Here is a 17597-nt window from a genome sequence, read left to right on the forward strand (position 1 = left end):
GATTTCCTTAGCCTGCTGTGATCTGACACAGAGTATAGAACCAGTTTACCACAGCTCTCTTGTCTAAATACATACAGTACATTATAGAATTTCGATAAGGGGGCATTTTTATGTATTTTGAATGTAAGGAAACAGAACAGACTAGAACAGAATGTCCCTTCGAGACAACCCACTAGGCGCAGACGTCAATTCAATATCTTTTCCACGTTGGTTCAACGTAATTTCATTGAAATTACGTGGAAACAACAATGATTCATCCAGTGTGTGCCCAGTGGGAATGAATTGACATGGAATTGACTGAATTGAACTTGAAACAAAAGGGGCGAGAGCCTTAGGATGTTATAATGCAGTTGGGAAACAGAGATAAACCAATACTGAATACTGTACACAGTTCTGTGCTAAATGCATTATAATGAAAGTCTTACTGCTCTTACTGCTCTGAAACTGGTCAATATTACAGTACGGTTAAATTGGGGCAAAGTCCTCCAAAATATGAATTAGTTACATTTGTATTGTACAGTATTGTACACAGACGCACACGGGCACACACACAGAGAAAGCAACCCACATGCACACATTCATTGTATGTGCAGTATGATTATCACCCCACCTGCAATGAACCAATGAACCTGATGCTGCGATGTTCAGAGCATGCCGTGTCATCTGCTTGATCTACTATTCAATTGTAATATGTTGAAGTGGAGTATGTGGCCCTACTTCACGTCTCCTTTCACAAGAAGAGGAAAGACAGAGTAGACCCCACCAACCCCCTCTGAGAGTCAGCCAGTCAGTATGGCGGGGTCCGGCTAGGTTTACTTCCTTCCTCATGATGGATTCTTTCACCAGGATTTGATCTGTCACAGAGGGTCGCTGTGGAAAAACACAACAGCAAAAGACAACTGAAAAGTGTGAAAGGATGGTCTGGACGGAAGTGAAGGAAAATTAGAGGTGAAGGAGGGGACCGTGTGTGTGTGTGTGTGTGTGTGTGTGTGTGTGTGTGTGTGTGTGTGTGTGTGTGTGTGTGTGTGTGTGTGTGTGAGAGTGAAGTGAGAGTGAGAGAGAGCGCAGAAGGGGGCTTGTTGGTTCTGTACGGAAGATCCATTTATAGAAGCCAATTAGGAAATCCCTCGAGCGAGTGTCATTACAAACAGCTGTTTACAGTGGCGGAGCCTCTGATTATAGATACATAACAGACTGTGTCTGTGTGGCATTTACATATGGGTATCTGTGTCATGATGACTACGATTACTATTTAGTAGCTGTGTTTGTACAGTTACAAGTGAGTTTATATTGTATGTGTGACATGTACTACATTAGTAACCATGTGCTTTATGTTGAATCTTCTCAAACATTTAGGATATAAACAATGTAGGCTAGTCATGTGACATGGTCTAATCTCAGTTGTGGTACCCCTGAAGGTTATGTACAAGGCGGTTGTCCTGTCTTGTTTGGTTGGAACAGTACACAGCCATGCTGTGAACTCCGAGACTGGCAGCTCTGTCAGTAAATTGTGATCTTAACAATGTGTGTCTCTTGTGACAAAGGACTGGTACAATATACTGACAGCTGCTCTCTGCGCCAATCCAAACTCGACCTGTCCTCTCCTGTCAGTAAAGAGTGGTGTGGTGCTAAACCATACAGACTCACACTTACACTATATGCAGTAGTGCTGGACCTAATCAGGTTTTAGACTTGAGTATAATCAAAACATATGTGTTTTGTTCCCATTCTGCGACAAGTAGTACTTTTCCTGGAGTGCAACTAAAACATTGGTTCAACTAGCGAGAAGTGGTTTTAAGCAGAGTAACAACGTGGTCCTATAAGCTAAGGACACGTTAAAATATGGAGCCCAGATGAAAAATTACACTGCAGACAAATTAAACAGTTGGATTTGAGATTGAAAAGTGGAACTAAGTTAATTATTGAGGAACGGTCTGATTCTGGGTGTCTGGGGAATGAAATGCGATGGGAGTAAATAGTTAAGACATGGCTCAAGGGTATAGAAGGCTCTCGCTAGCGCCTGTAAATTGAAAATACATAATCATAATGCTGACAGTTGCCTTGGAGTAAATAAGGGGGGGGGGGGGGAGCAAGGCCATTACTCATACATGACCTCACTGGAAATAGGGTTCATCCTGACGGCCAAGGGGGAGGTTAGGTTAGCATGCTCTTACCACAGACTGGCACTTTAAAGGCAGGGTTGTGGCATTGTTGCTCCAGACCCTGAGTGTACTAAGTTAAATGTAGAGTTACTGAAGGGGGAGGTGTGACTGGAGATGTTTCCTCCATGTTGATAATTGACACGAGAATAAAAAATAAAAAATACATTTCGAGTTGAATGATCAGTCCTCAAAAGTGGACTATGGGCAACAATTCATAAGCGTTCTACCTTTTTTACATGGGGGGAAAACAAGAAGGCTACACCATAAAGCTGTATTTATTAAGTCATATACAGTAAACAGTGTTTTACATTGTTGTTATAGCGTCTATGTTTACTTACTTCCGGAAGAAACAGGTGCAAACTATGTGCATCCTATTTACCCCAGTGACAACAGTTACAGTTATTTACCTCCCATGTGTTCATTTGTATTAATCAAGTGTGATGATTGATTTGACCTTTCACACCAGCTATTAACCTAAAATCAATATTCATTCATATTGTGCATTGAACAACTTCAAAGTATAAAAAACTGATATACTGTATATTACGTCTCTTTGATAAACACCAATGCAAGAACCCTGGTGATTTTTAAGTTTTAGGATCTTTCAACTCAATCATTTCTGTGTGGCATACTTAGTCTCAGAAGTCAAATTAACTTGTTTTTTACAATGTGTACCATGTATTTTGATTAAGTGAATTATACATGCATTGATCCAACGTATTGACATGCTTACAGTAACAACAATCAAAATCAGAAAGGTTAATTAATATGACGAGGTATCACCACATACCAATATTTAATGATGCAAAAAAGTGTGAGGAAAAGAGTGTGGAAAGTCCATACTAATTGATAATCCTAATTTGAAAAGAAAAAGTAATGATTTTAGGCAATAGACGTCAATGCTCTCTGCTAGATACTACCATAGCTTTGCTGGAATCGTTAAGTGCCGATTACTCTTTCCTTTCTAGATGAAGCATGTTGCCGCAATTAGATGGGCAATTTAATCTGATGAAAGGCAAGGAGGATGATGATACCGCCTGGAGAGATTGCATGCCTTGCCATTTAAGGACAGCAATGAAAATGACAATTTACTTAGCTAGACAGTGATGAGCAAACCGCAATCTGAACACTTCAAATCTGGCCTACAGCATACAGCGAAGCCCTGATTGTCTCTACAGTTAAGGTCTGCAGTCAATCACTGCTGAGCTGGTAGAAAGGAAGAAATATGGGAGAAAGACAACATTGCAAGAGTTTTAAGTGAATGTCTCATATTATTTTCTCCATGGGCAGGAAATGGCACCCAAAATATCCCAAAACCACATTGCAATTATCATTCTTGCAAACCTGACTAGACAATGACAATCTAAACCTCTGACGGATACTGTCACAGGATCATCTTGGTGCAGCTAGGGGGACAAATGGTTTAATTTAGGGAGAGAGGAATGCTGCAGCACGGCAATTGTATTTGATTGAGACGCCTCAATCCATTACACAAACAACTGTTGACAAGCACCTCCTTAAAAGCGGCTCCTCATTTCATTCCTGCCACGTTGATAAGTATTGGTAGGGAAATACGTGGGAATGATTCTCATTGCCTCATCGTGTGGTAAGTGGCGGTGGGCCGCGGTGCGGCGCTAATCAGTAAACAGATATGACAGCGCTCAGCGAGGGGGCCAGTGAGGCGGCCATTTTAATCTCCCCAGGCAGCCCAATCTGGTGAGCACACCTCCATGTGTGTTTGCTCTGAAGCAGCCTTTGCAGCTCCCACACTCTGGATAAAAGCTTAATATAATTCCTACACTTTGAGAGATCTCATCTTTTTAAATCTATGCTAAGTGTGGTGTGGTCCAGGCCTCCCTTAGAGAGCAGTGGTAATGAGCAGAGGAAAGGTGCACTGGAATAACTAACATTCCTCTACCTCTCAAGCCAAACGGAGGAGTCTCTCCTCAGGTAAGAAAAACACAAAAAGTTGTTTACGTGTTCTTCAGTCTCATTACCTTGAGAGTTGAAGGTCAGACACCGCCCTCTGCCTTGGCATATTAATTTTTTCGGGGCTTTCAAAAACTGATTTGCCCATAATCTTGAATGTCAATGCTGCCCTTAGAAAAGTGGAGTGGGGTCAGAACAGACTGATCCAGAGAGGGGGAAAGGCCATGTTTTGAATAGTAGAGGAAATCTGAGATACATGTTGATAACATTTCTCTGCCACTCCAAAAGTTTGGCATGAATCTGAAAAAGTGTATACTTCACAAATTCATTGAGCCTAATGAAAAATTCAGTACTTATGATGACCAATTTTATTATAATATTGAATAGTCAAACACATCCTAGAATATAGCTAGGGCCTAAGTCCTAAGTTCATAATGAATACTAGCCCAAGGGTGAAAGCTACCTCACCTGCAAGTCAAATAGACCAGGACAGTCAACGGACGAAGGACCTGTTTAATCATGTCCATGTCACTGGATCCTCAGCGCTGTTCGCTACTCCATACCTACATTATAGCAGGGAGGATAACATTGCCTTCCTTCATACTGATTACTCCATTATAGAACTGATCAGAAAATATAACTTTGAACAGCCCAATCATGACATGTGCGCTACTGTCACTGAGAAGTTGTGCTGAATCCGAAAACTACATTACATTCTGGACGTACAGTACTGTACGTCCAGAATGATATAGTTACAGACAGCGGATTTGATGTGCACAGCAGTGTCCCTGGATGGAGAGAGTTGTTTTTTATGGCAGTCCAGTTTTTATGAAAATCCACTGCAAAATCTGCATCTATAGAAATTAGGCCTATGTACTGTTGAGCACATTCATGTCACACGTACAGTGAGTAGAGTACAGTTTTCCCTCACAAGTGTGCATATAATATGGACAACACCCTGTCGTTCTCAACTAACATCAAGGCGGTGACCCGTTCCTGTAGGTTCATGCTCTACAACATTCGCAGAGTACGACCCTGCCTCACGCAGGAAGCGGCACAGGTCCTAATCCAGGCACTTGTCATCTCCCGTCTGGATTACTGCAACTCGCTGTTGGCTGGGCTCCCTGCCTGTGCCATTAAACCCCTACAACTCATCCAGAACGCCGCAGCCCGTCTGGTGTTTCAACTTTCCCAAGTTCTCTCACGTCACCCCGCTCCCCTCCGCTCTCTCCACTGGCTTCCAGTTGAAGCTCGCATCCGCTACAAGACCATGGTGCTTGCCTACGGAGCTGTGAGGGGAACGGCACCTCCGTACCTTCAGGCTCTGACAGGCCCTACACCCAAACAAGCACTGCGTTCATCCACCTCTGGCCTGCTCGCCTCCCTACCTCTGAGGAAGTACAGTTCCCGCTCAGCCCAGTCAAAACTGTTCGCTGCTCTGGCACCCCAATGGTGGAACAAACTCCCTCACGACGCCAGGTCAGCGGAGTCAATCACCACCTTCCGGAGACACCTGAAACCCACTCTTTAAGGAATACCTAGGATAGGATAAAGTAATCCTTCTAACCCCCCCCCTTAAAAGAGTTAGATGCACTATTGTAAAGTGGTTGTTCCACTGGATATCATAAGGTGAATGCACCAATTTGTAAGTCGCTCTGGATAAGAGCGTCTGCTAAATGACTTAAATGTAATGTAAATGTAATAAAAATGTACACACAGACGCAAACACACATAAGCACAATGTCATTGCATTTGTAATACCCAATGACAATCTCTTTGAAAACCTTGTCTTTTGGAGGAAAGCAGAGACAGAGGAGAAAGCAAGCTAACACCCAGTTGATCAGACATATTTCAGCGGTGAGGAGGAGCCGCTTGTGTGTGTATCAGCCATGTGCTAGGCTGCTGATAAGAAAGCGGGCTTGAGATGTCATTGGTCATGGGGGATGGACCAGAGACTGTGTCTCCTGTCAGGTCCCTGGAGCAGACCCTGGTTCAGTCACTCCACCCAAAGGTAAAGGGATAACGCTCCCCGCCACGCATTTATTACCATATCTTACAGCGCTGCTCTGCCATTCATGAACAAGCTCTCTCTCTCTTTCCCTCTCCCTCTTACACACTCTTGTTTTCTCTCTCCCCCTCAGGTACTGCGGTGCCTCCCAGGAACAGTTCAGATAGTCAGAAATCACATTAACCTTTAAATGCTAAAAATCAATGCTCCATTGTTAATTTGTGCTAATTCGCTTCCAATTAGTCTTAAGATATTTTTTTTCACCCCTAATTTAAATATTTTTGTCTCTGTTTCCAGTTCATTGAAACATATGGCCATTACACTGACCCTGTACCCCTGTAATCGTCTGCACAGGCTACGGTTGGCTGACTAAACAGTATTTGTGTTTCCACTGATCAGCCTTCAACTAGCCTCTCTGTCCTGGCATGTCAACCTGCAGACAACAGGTAAGTACCCAAAGCTCTACCTGTTCTTACTGTGTCTACTCTCTATGGCCGCTTGTAATCTCTATACACGTTGCGATTCTCATTGACTGGATGAATCACTCACTCACGAGTCCCCCTCAACACCTGCAAACTCTGGTCCCAAGGGTACAGGGTCTTTACGAGATCTACAGTATACTGTATCACCATCCACATCAAGTACATCAAATTATCTGCCAAAACTACCACTTATATCTGCCCTGCCAGCCAGCATCACCTTCTGACAAATGAGCCCCAGAATTCCAGTGAGTTCAGTATGCCCTGTTCTGTTCTGCCATAGCAGCCAGCGGGATCGATAATGGACTTGAATCAGAGATGTCTGCACCGGGCTCAGTGGCCAGCATGTGTATTGTGCCAGATGCCTCGTTCTTCTTTGCGTGAGACTCACTGCCAGGGCTCCATAAGCAGAGCAAATGCATTAACCATGACATAATGTCACCATCAAAAGGCTTCCCGGCGCAATAAAAGTGCAGGATCTACTTGGCTGTTTTACTACATACAAGGGGAAGGATTTCAATTCTGCCTGTTCCACCTTTGCAAGAGCACTTGGCCCCGATGTACCTCTGAGTGGAGGCAGAGTCCCCGGTGTTTGAGACAATTTTCCTGATGAACCGGAAGGACGGCCTCCTGATGTTGATTTTGGGGTCACCTCTAAGTCGCATGCATTATTCAACCCAGTCAAAAAAGGAAACATTTGGTGTGTGGGGGCGGGGCAGGGTGTGTGGGTGTGCACGTGCGTGTCAAATATAGCATTATCTACTATAGATAGTATTCAGGGGCGTCATGTACCCATTATTCTAGAGGGAGCATGAAATACATGAGTTTAGAGGGGGGTGGAGGTTGGAGAATTTTTCAAACAGCATTTTTCTGCATTCTAGAGCCAAAATCAAAATGCTTAATTCTATGTAAAAAATGTATGTCTTTCTGCATAGGTAATATAAGCATTACCCTTTACCTGTTCAACTGTCATTTTATTGAGGGTGTCATTTTGACTGTTGTAATTCAAACATCTCAATTTACTGCACAAACATGCCTAGAATATTACATGGGTCTTTCCATTTCATTTCAGCAAGCCATGACAACCACCACCTCAGATTGTTCTGAAATGGTTTATGTAGTTAGAAACAGATAAAATAAGCATTCCTGCAAAATTATTTTGTTGAAAGACAATTTGAACTCTGAGAAAGTAAGCTTAGTGATTGCACCCAAATTGGCCATTTCAATTTATACGATTCATAAAATATTCAACAAATATAGTCAGTGGATGAAACGAGGAGTGGAGATTTAGTCCAAAATGGACATTGTGTAATACAGGTTTTGAATGTTATATGAATCCTATAAACTTAAATGGCCGATTTGGGTGCAATCCATTAGCTAATTACTCAAATCAAAATGTATCTTTCAACAAAATAATCTTTCAGGAATGCTAATCTTATCAATTTCCCACCACTCCAGATATTCACATTAAGCAGGACAAATCTTTTAACTTCCTCTAAGATATTCAGGTACACAGCTGAAGTCGGAAGTTTACATACACCTTAGCCAAATACATTTAAACTCAGTTTTTCACAATTCCTGTCATTTAATCCTAGTAAAAATTCCCTGTTTTAGGCCAGTTAGGATCACCGCTTTATTTTAAGAATGAGAATCTCAGAATAATAGTAGAGATAATGATTTATTTCAGCTTTTGATTCTTTCATCAAACCTTAGCCAAATACATTTAAACTCAGTTTAAGAAGTTTACATACACTCAATTAGTATTTGGTAGCTGTCACACCCTGGCCTTAGTTATCTTTGTTTTCATTATTATTTTAGTTAGGTCAGGGTGTGACATGGTGTAGTATGTGTTTTTGTATTGTCTAGGGTGTTGTATGGTTTAGGGGGTTAAGTAGAGTAGATGGTTTAGTGTTCAGTGTAGGTGTCTAGGAAAGTCTATGGTTGCCTGAATTGGTTCTCAATTAGAGACAGCTGGTTATTGTTGTCTCTGATTGGGAGCCATATTTAAGGCAGCCATAGGCTTTAGCTGGTTGTGGGTAATTGTCTATGTGTAGTGTTTGTGTCAGCACTATTTATATGTGTCGTCAGTTTGTTATTTTGTGTATAGTTGTTCGTTTCTTGGTTTTTCTCTCTTCTTTAATAAAGAAGATGTATTTGCACACGCTGCGCCTTGTCCAATCTCTCTCAGAAGACGATCGTGACAGAATTACCCACCAATCTAGGACCAAGCGGCGTGTCAAGCGGCAACAGACCCACCTACACAGGATTCATGGACATGGGAGGAGATACTGGATGGTAAGGGACCTTGGGCACAACCGGAGAATATCGCTCCCTCGTGAAGAGCTGGAGGCAGCTAAAGCCGAGAGGAGGCGATATGAGGAGGCAGCACGGAAGCAAGGCTGGAAGCCCGTAGTACAACCCAAAAATTTATTGGGGGGGCCTTAAAGGGAGTGTGGCGAAGTCAGGTAGGAGACCTGCGCCTACTCCCTGTACTTACCGTGGAGAGCGAGAGTACGGGCAGACAACGTGTACGCAGTAGAGCGCATGGTGTCTCCTGTACGCGTGCATAGCCCGGTTCGGTACATTCCAGCTCCACGTATCGGCCGGGCTAGATTGAGCGTTGAGCCGGATGTCATGAAGCCGGTCCAACGCATCTGGTCACCAGTGCGTCTCCTCGGGCCGGTTACATGGCACCAGCCTTACGCATGGTGTCCCCGGTTCGCCTACATAGCCCGGTGCGGGTTATTTCACCTCCCCGCACTGGTCGGGCGACGGGGAGCATACAACCAGTAAGGTTGGGCAGGCTCGGTGCTCAAGGGAGCCAGTACGCCTGCACGGTCCGGTATTTCCGGCGCCACCTCCTCGCCCCAACCAGTACCACCAGTGCCTCCTCCACGCACTAGCCCTATGGTGCGTGTCTCCAGCCCTTTACCACCAGTGCCTACACACGCACCAAGCCTCCTGTGTGTCCCCAGAGCCTGTGCATCCTGTTGCTGCTCCCGCACTAGCCCTGAGATGCGTGTCCCAGTCCGGTACCACCAGTTCCGGCACCACGCACTAGGCTAATGTGCGCCCCAGGGTCCAGCATGCCCTGTTCCTTCTCCCCGCACTAGCGCTGAAGGTGCGTGTCTTTAGCCGGTACTCCAGTTCCAGCACCACGCACCAGGCCTACAGTGCGCTTAGCCGGCAGAGTCTGCCGTCTGCCAACGAGCGCGCTTGAACTGCCGTCGACCCATCGCTCCGAAGTGTCTCCAAGCGCCGATACTGCCCGTCTGTACTGAGTCTTCAAAGCCGCCGTCTTACTGAGCCTGCAGCCGCCGTCTGCCATGAGCCTTCAGAGCCGTCCGCCAGACAGGAGCAGCCAGAGCCTTCCGCCAGACAGGAGCAGCGCAGAGCCTTCCGCCAGACAGGCAGCACCAGAGCCTCCACGAACAGATCAGCCAGAGCCAGACAGTAGCCATCCGACAGGATCAGCCAGAGCCTTCCGCCAGACAGGATCACCAGATCCGTCAGCCAGCCATGAGCAGCCAGAAATCCGTCAGCCAGCCATGAGTAGCCAGATCCGTCAGCCAGCCATGAGTAGCCGAATCCGTCAGCAGCCAGCAGGAGCACACGACCGTCAGCCAGCCCATGAGCGTTCACGCATTCAGGTGCGTAGCCAACAGCCATAGACTAAGTCCAGTACGTTGCTATACACATGCCACGACTACTGCGGCTCATCAGATCGACTACCACGTTCGGCGAGTTGATGCCGTTCTGACCAGGAGATAGTTCTCGTCCGAGCACTACACTGATATCCGCAGAGTTCCGTCCAGCCAGGATCCCCAGAGCCAGCCAGGACTCCGCCTATTCATGCTCTCGCGTTCTGCCGCCTCTTCCCCATAGCTTTACTGCCCTCCCTATTCGTCTTACTCCAGCTTAGCTGCGCCATCGCCGGTGCCTGTCGTGTGCTGCAGTCTCCCCGGTCGCTGCCATCTCTCCGCTGGTCGCTGTACCTTCTTCTAATCCCTCTGTCGTTAGCTAGTGGAAGCACCGCTATAGTGCGTCACCACAATGTGGCTTGCCCTTCGCAGTGACTCTACGTTTAGTGCGCCTCCCTGATCTGCGCCCTCCTACCTCTCTCCCCTCCTGCAGTGCCTCTGGATCTCTCTCTCGGAGGAGGCTACGGAATAGCGCGTAGTGCACTCTATGGTGGGGTGGGGACCACGACAGTTACCAAGAGCGCCACCGTGGACAGACGCCCACCCAGAAACCTCCCCTAGACTTTATGCTGGTGGTCCGGAGTTCAGTCACCTCCTTATACATGCGATATCTAAGTCTCACCCCTACTGCGCTTTATTTAATAGCCTCTCATGTCCTCAATATAGCCTTCGCGTGCCTCTATCATGTCGCTTGTCACTTCAGTGATTCCGTGCGAATGCGAATATATACACTCAGATAGCGACTTGGTTGTGGTAATTTCTATGTGTAGTGTTTTGTGTCAGCACTATTTATATGCTATGCTTCACGTCGTCAGTTGTTTATTTTGTTAGTTTGGTAGTAGTTGTTCGTTTCTGGTTTCTTGGTTTTTCTCTCTTCTTTAATAAAAGAAGATGTATTTTGCACACGCTGCGCCTTGGTCCAATCTCTCTCAAGAAGACGATTGTGACAGTAGCATTGCCTTTAAATTGTTTAACTTGAGTCAAACGTTTTGGGTAGCCTTCCACAAGCTTCCCACAATAAGTTGGGTGAATTTTGGCCCATTCCTCCTGACAGAGCTGGTGTAACCGAGTCAGGTTTGTAGGCCTCCTTGCTTGCACACGCTTTTTCAGTTCTGCTCACACATTTTCAATGGGATTGAGGTCAGGGCTTTGTGATGGCCACTCCAATACCTTGACTTTGTTGTCCTTAAGCCATTTTGCCACAACTTTGTAAGTATGCTTGTGGTCATTGTCCATTTGGAAGACCCATTTGCGACCAAGCTTTAACTTCCTGACTGATGTCTTGAGATGTTGCTTCAATATATCCACATCATTTTCCAGACTCATGATGCCATCTATTTTGTGAAGTACACCAGTCCCTCCTGCAGCAAAGCACCCCCACAACATGATGCTACCACCCCGTGCTTCACAGTTGGGATGGTGTTCTTGGCTTGCAAGCTTCCCCCTTTTTTCTCCAAACATAACGATGTTCATTATGGCCAAACAGTTACATTTTTGTTTCATCAGACCAGAGGACATTTCTCCAAAAAGTACGATCTTTGTCCCCATGTGCAATTGCAAACCGTAGTCTGGCTTTTTTATGGCGGTTTTGGAGCAGTGGCTTCTTCCTTGCTAAGCGGTATTTCAGGTTATGTCGATATAGGACTCATTTTACTGTGGATATAGATACGTTTGTACCTGTTTCCTCCAGCATCTTCACAAGGTCCTTTGCTGTTGTTCTGGGGTTGATTTGCACTTTTCGCACCAAAGTACGTTAATCTCTAGGAGACAGAAAGCGTCTCCTTCCTGAGCAGTATGACGGCTGCGTGGTCCCATGGTGTTTATACTTGCATACTGTTGTTGGTAATGATGAATCTGCTACCTTCAGGCGTTTGGAAATTGCTCCCAAGGATGAACCAGACTTGTGGAGTTCTTCAATTTATTTTCTGAGGTCTTGGCGGATTTCTTTTGATTTTCCCATGATGTCAAGCAAAGAGGCACTGAGTTTGAAGGTAAGCCTTGAAATTCATCCACAGGTACACCTCCAATTGACTCAAATGATGTCAATTAGCCTATCAGAAGCTTCTACAGCCATGACATTTTCTGGAATTTTCCAAGCTGTTAAATGGCACAGTCAACTTAGTGTATGTACATTTCTGACCCACTGGAATTGTGATACAGTGAATTGAATTTGTCTGTAAGCAATTGTTGGAAAAATTACTTGTGTTATGCACAAAGTAGATGTCCTAACCAACTTGCCAAAACTTTAGTTTGTTAACAAGGAATGCGTGGAGTGGTTGAAAAACGAGTTTTAATGACTCCAACCTAAGTGCATGTAAATTTCCGACTTCAACTGTATATTTTCTCCCTCTCACTGACTGACATTAAGGATTGTACCCTTTTTTTTTGCCTGAAATGACATACCCAAATCTGACTGCCTGTAGCTCAGAACCTGATGCAAGGATATGCATATTTTTATACCATTTGAAAGGAAACACTTTGATGTTTGTGGAAAATAGAAATGAATGTAGAAGAATTTAACACATTAGATCTGGTAAAAGATAATACTTTTTTGTTCCATCATCTTTGAAATGCAAGAGAAAGGTCATAATGTACTATTGCAGTTTAGGCGCAATTTAAATTTTGGCCACTAGATGGCAGCAGTGTGTTCGCAAAGTTTCCGATTGATCCAGTGAAGCATGGCAATACTGGACAATCATTTGTATCAAGTCTGCCCAAATGTGCCGAATTGGTCAATGGATACATTTTCAACTATATGACTATAGAGAACATACAAGAATGATATGGTAATACAAAATTTAAGTTTACATATGCTACATTTTATCTCTGGGATTACTGAATGTAAGTACAAGATTACTGAATGTAAGTACATTATTTACCTTCAGAGGTGAATGTATCAAACCAGTTGCCGTGATAAACGTTTTTTTTGTTTTTATTCACTCTCCTAAAACAATAGCATGGTATTTCTTCACTGTTATAGCTACTGTAAATTGGACAGTGCAGTTAGATTAACAATAATTTAAGCTTTCTGTCCATATAAGACATGTCTATGTCCTGGAAAGTTTGCTGTTACTTACAACTGTCATGCTAATCACATTAGCGCACGTTAGCTCAACCGTCCTGGTATAGGGACACCCATCTTGTAGAGGTTAAATATTTGCTTTACGTGGATCTGCATGGCACGTAGGCTTCCATATATGTGCAGTCTTCGAATGAGATTGTTTTCCCCCAGGCTGGAGACTCCTCCCTCCCGCCCCCTTCTCTCTTTCTGTTACCCCTTCCTTCTCTCTCTCTTTCTCTCCCTCTCCCCTTCTCTCTCTCTATATCCCCCTCCCTAGTCTCTTCATCTCTCTCTTTCTTGCTCTCGCTCTCCCTCTCTTAGCCATTAGCACATACACTCTCTTTAGCTAATAGTTGAGTGTCTGCCTGCTTCTCTGATGGGACTATTAGGCTGTGAGCTGTAACAATGGGAATCACAGCACCACAGTGTAATGTGAAGAGCTCCCTCCTATCAATTCCAAGAAACAATAAAGGAGAAAAAAACTAATTTCAAACAGTTATAATTAAATGACACAGCCGGGTTGATTTTCCTTGGACCATTGTAAATTTAACTTGCATAAATGCATGAAGAAAACCTCTTAACTGCGATACCTAAGAAGCTAGAAAGCTTTAGAAACAACTTGACATTCCTTTCAAGTTGGCTGCCTATTGGCATGCCGTGTAGATTTGTAGTGGTTGTAAATTTGTATGAGAAATATGAAGTTTGAAGTGGATCGGGTTTTTTCTGCAATTATAACTCACTTTGATGTACTGAGGTAACTGTATAGAAAAGGTGACAAAGTACACTATTGATGTGTAGGCGAAGGGACACAGGAAAACGTGTGGCACTTGTTAACAACCCGGAAAATAAAAAGTATGAAGCGCCTCCTACATATTTAAACAGAATAATAACACTAATAAACTGCATGTCACAATTAAAAAAATAGAACTGGTAGCAAGTTCCTCACTTAAGTCAACATTCTGACATTTCTTCATGGTGGTTCCCATGTAAATTGCCTTCTCAATGAGAGGCACAAAAAAACAAAAAGCTAACAACTCGACAAAAATAAAATACAGCATACCAATAAATAGACACACTATTGAAGGGAGTTCTTGCTTGGGGTCAAATCACACCACTGCTCCAAATTCATCCTCATTAGTTTCCCATGATGAGCTAAATGAGCAATCCATTCAGATGGCCGCTGATCTGGTGCCCAGGTCTCCTGGCATGGCTGTAGAAGCCTCCTGATGGAGGGCACCATGAAACGAGTATAGGCATATCCATTATGAGAGGAAGGAGAGAGCGAGGGATCTCTCCCCCTGCCAAGAAGCATGTTCTCTAAGATCACTAGTTCTTCATTGTAAAATACCCATAGTGTTACAGTGTTAATGGGGCTTCAGTTACACTGGGATCAGAGGCTGTGTCAGAAGCACTTGCAGGAGAAGAGACTGTCTCCTGAGTGGTTTGGGATGCTGTATACACTATTCTGTGGTTTATATTAGTCTATCATTAACTCAAGCCTGGTCACCAATTATAGAATTGGAATAGTTATCCTACAAGTCATATACCCAGGCATAACTGGTATGTATCATGGCGCCGGAAAAGATGCCTGAAGTTTTACGTGCCCCTAACCAGCTGTGTTTTTTAGATAGTTTTTGTTTCTGTTTTTTACTTATTCTGTACAGAATGTTGCTGCTAGCGTCTCTTATGATCGAAAATAACTTCTGGACATCAGAACAGCGATTACTCACCACGAACTAGCAGAGGATTTTAATTCCTTTAAAGAGTCTGACGAGCCCGAAATGAAGGACATACAGGCTCAAATCCCTGTCATTTGCGCGAGAGAGAGAAGACGAAGAAAAAGAGGACGGAGGTCAGGTTGCCTTCTGAGAATTCGTAGGCGATCAAATAAACCCCCACTGCCTTCTGTTCTACTGCTTCAAGAGGGCCACCATTGTTCCTGTTCCCAAGAAAGCTAAGGTAACTGAGCTAAATGACTATCGCCCTGTAGCATTCACTTCCGTCATCATGAAGTGCTTTGAGAGACTAGTCAAGGACCATATCACCTCCACCCTACCTGACACCCTAGACCCACTCCAATTTGCTTACCGCCCCAATAGGTCCACAGATGACGCAATCGCAATCATACTGCCCTAACCCATCTGGACAAGAGGAATACCTATGTAAAAATGCTGTTCATCGACTACAGCTCAGCATTTAACACCATAGTACCCTCCCTCATCAAGCTCGAGACCCTGGGTCTCGACCCCGCCCTGTGCAACTGGGTCCTGGACTTCTTGACGGGCCGCCCCCAGGTGGTGAGGGTAGGAAACAACATCTCCACCCCGCTGATCCTCAACACTGGGTCCCCACCAGGGTACGTTCTCAGCCCTCTCCTGTACTCCCTGTTCACCCACGACTGGATGGCCATGCATGCCTCCAACTCAGTTATCAAGTTTACAGATGACACTACAGTGGTAGGCTTGATTACCAACAACAACTACAGGGAAGAGGTGAGGGCCCTCGGAGTGTGGTGTCAGGAAAATAACCTCACACTCAATGTCAACAAAACAAAGGAGATGATCGTGAACTTCAGGAAACAGCAGAGGGAGCACCCCCCTATCCACATCAACAGGACAGTAGTGGAGAAGGTGGAAAGTTTTAAGTTCCTCGGCGTACACATCACGGACAAACTGAAATGGTCCACCCACACAGACCGCGTGGTGAAGAAGGCGCAGCAGCGCCTCTTCAACCTCATGAGGCTGAAGGAATTTGGCTTGTCACCAAAAGCACTCACAAACTTCTACAGATGCACAATCGAGAGCATCATGTCGGGCTGTGTCACCACCTGGTACGGCAACTGCTCCGCCCACAACCGTAAGGCTCTCCAGAGGGTAGTGAGGTCTGCACAACGCATCACCGCCTGCAAACTATCTGCCCTCCAGGACACCTACACCTCCCGATGTCACATGAAGGCCAAAAAGATCATTAAGTACAACAACCACTCGAGCAACCGCCTGTTCACCCCGCTATCATCCAGGAGGCGAGGTCAGTACAGGTGCATCAAAGCTGGGACCGAGAGACTGAAAAACAGCTTCTATCTCGAGGCCATCAGACTGTTAAACAGCCATCACTAACATTGAGTGGCTGCTGCCAACATACTGACTCATCTCTAGCCACTTTAATAATAAAAAATTGGATGTACTAAATGTATCACTAGCCACTTTAACCTGTTGAGGACAGAGGGCGCTGTTTTCACTTTGGGGGAAAATCGTGCCCAATTTAAACAGCCTCGTACTCAATTCTTGCTCGTACAATATGCATATTATTACTATTGGATAGAAAACACTCTCTAGTTTCTAAAACCGTTTGAATTATATCTGTGAGTAAAACAGAACTCATTTTGCAGCAAACTTCCTGATCAGGAAGTGGAAAATCTGAAAACGATGCTCTGTTCTAGGGCCTGCCTATAAATGGGCTTGATACGTATAAGTATACATGCACGTCATACACCTTCCACTAGATGTCAATAGGCCTGTCTCTTATACACATCTAGATGTGTATAAGAGACAGGTTCTAGGGCCTGCCTATAAATGGGCTTGATACGTATAAGTATACATGCACGTCATACACCTTCCACTAGATGTCAATAGGCAGTGAGAGAAGAAATGGAGTGTTTATCTTGGTCTGAGGTGGAATAAAAGCTCTTGGCATGACGTGTCACCCATTTCCTGTTTTCTGGAAAGCGCGAGAAGGAGCCTGGGATTGCCTTCTGGAAAGCTGTCGTTATAGACCACTAATATCTCCGGCTTTGATTTTATTTGATAAATGTGACAATATCATCGTAAAGTATGTTTTTTCAATATAGTTTTATTAGATTATTGAAATTTTTTCAGGACGTTAGGCGTGTTGCGTTGTGTGCCTTTGTTCAGGAAGGAGAGCTTCGCGCTACTTTGCTAGCTTTCTGTGCTAATTGACTGGAGAAGAGGACGTTCTAAAACCAAACAACGATTGTTCACGACAAAGGACCCCTTGTACAACATTCTGATGGAAGATCGTCAAAAGTAGGACCCATTTTATGATGCTATTTCATATATCTGTCGAACATGTGTACTATTAGGTAGCGCCCAGATTTTGGGCACTCTCTCGCTATAACTAAGCTGGATGTCGTAATGAAGTTATTTTTAGAATTCTAACACAGCGATTGCATTAAGAACTAGTGTATCTATCATTTCCTATACAACATGTATTTTTTAGTCATGTTTATGAATAGTTATT

Source organism: Salvelinus sp. IW2-2015, linkage group LG20 (assembly GCF_002910315.2).
Source record: "Salvelinus sp. IW2-2015 linkage group LG20, ASM291031v2, whole genome shotgun sequence".
NCBI lineage: Eukaryota > Metazoa > Chordata > Actinopteri > Salmoniformes > Salmonidae > Salvelinus > Salvelinus sp. IW2-2015.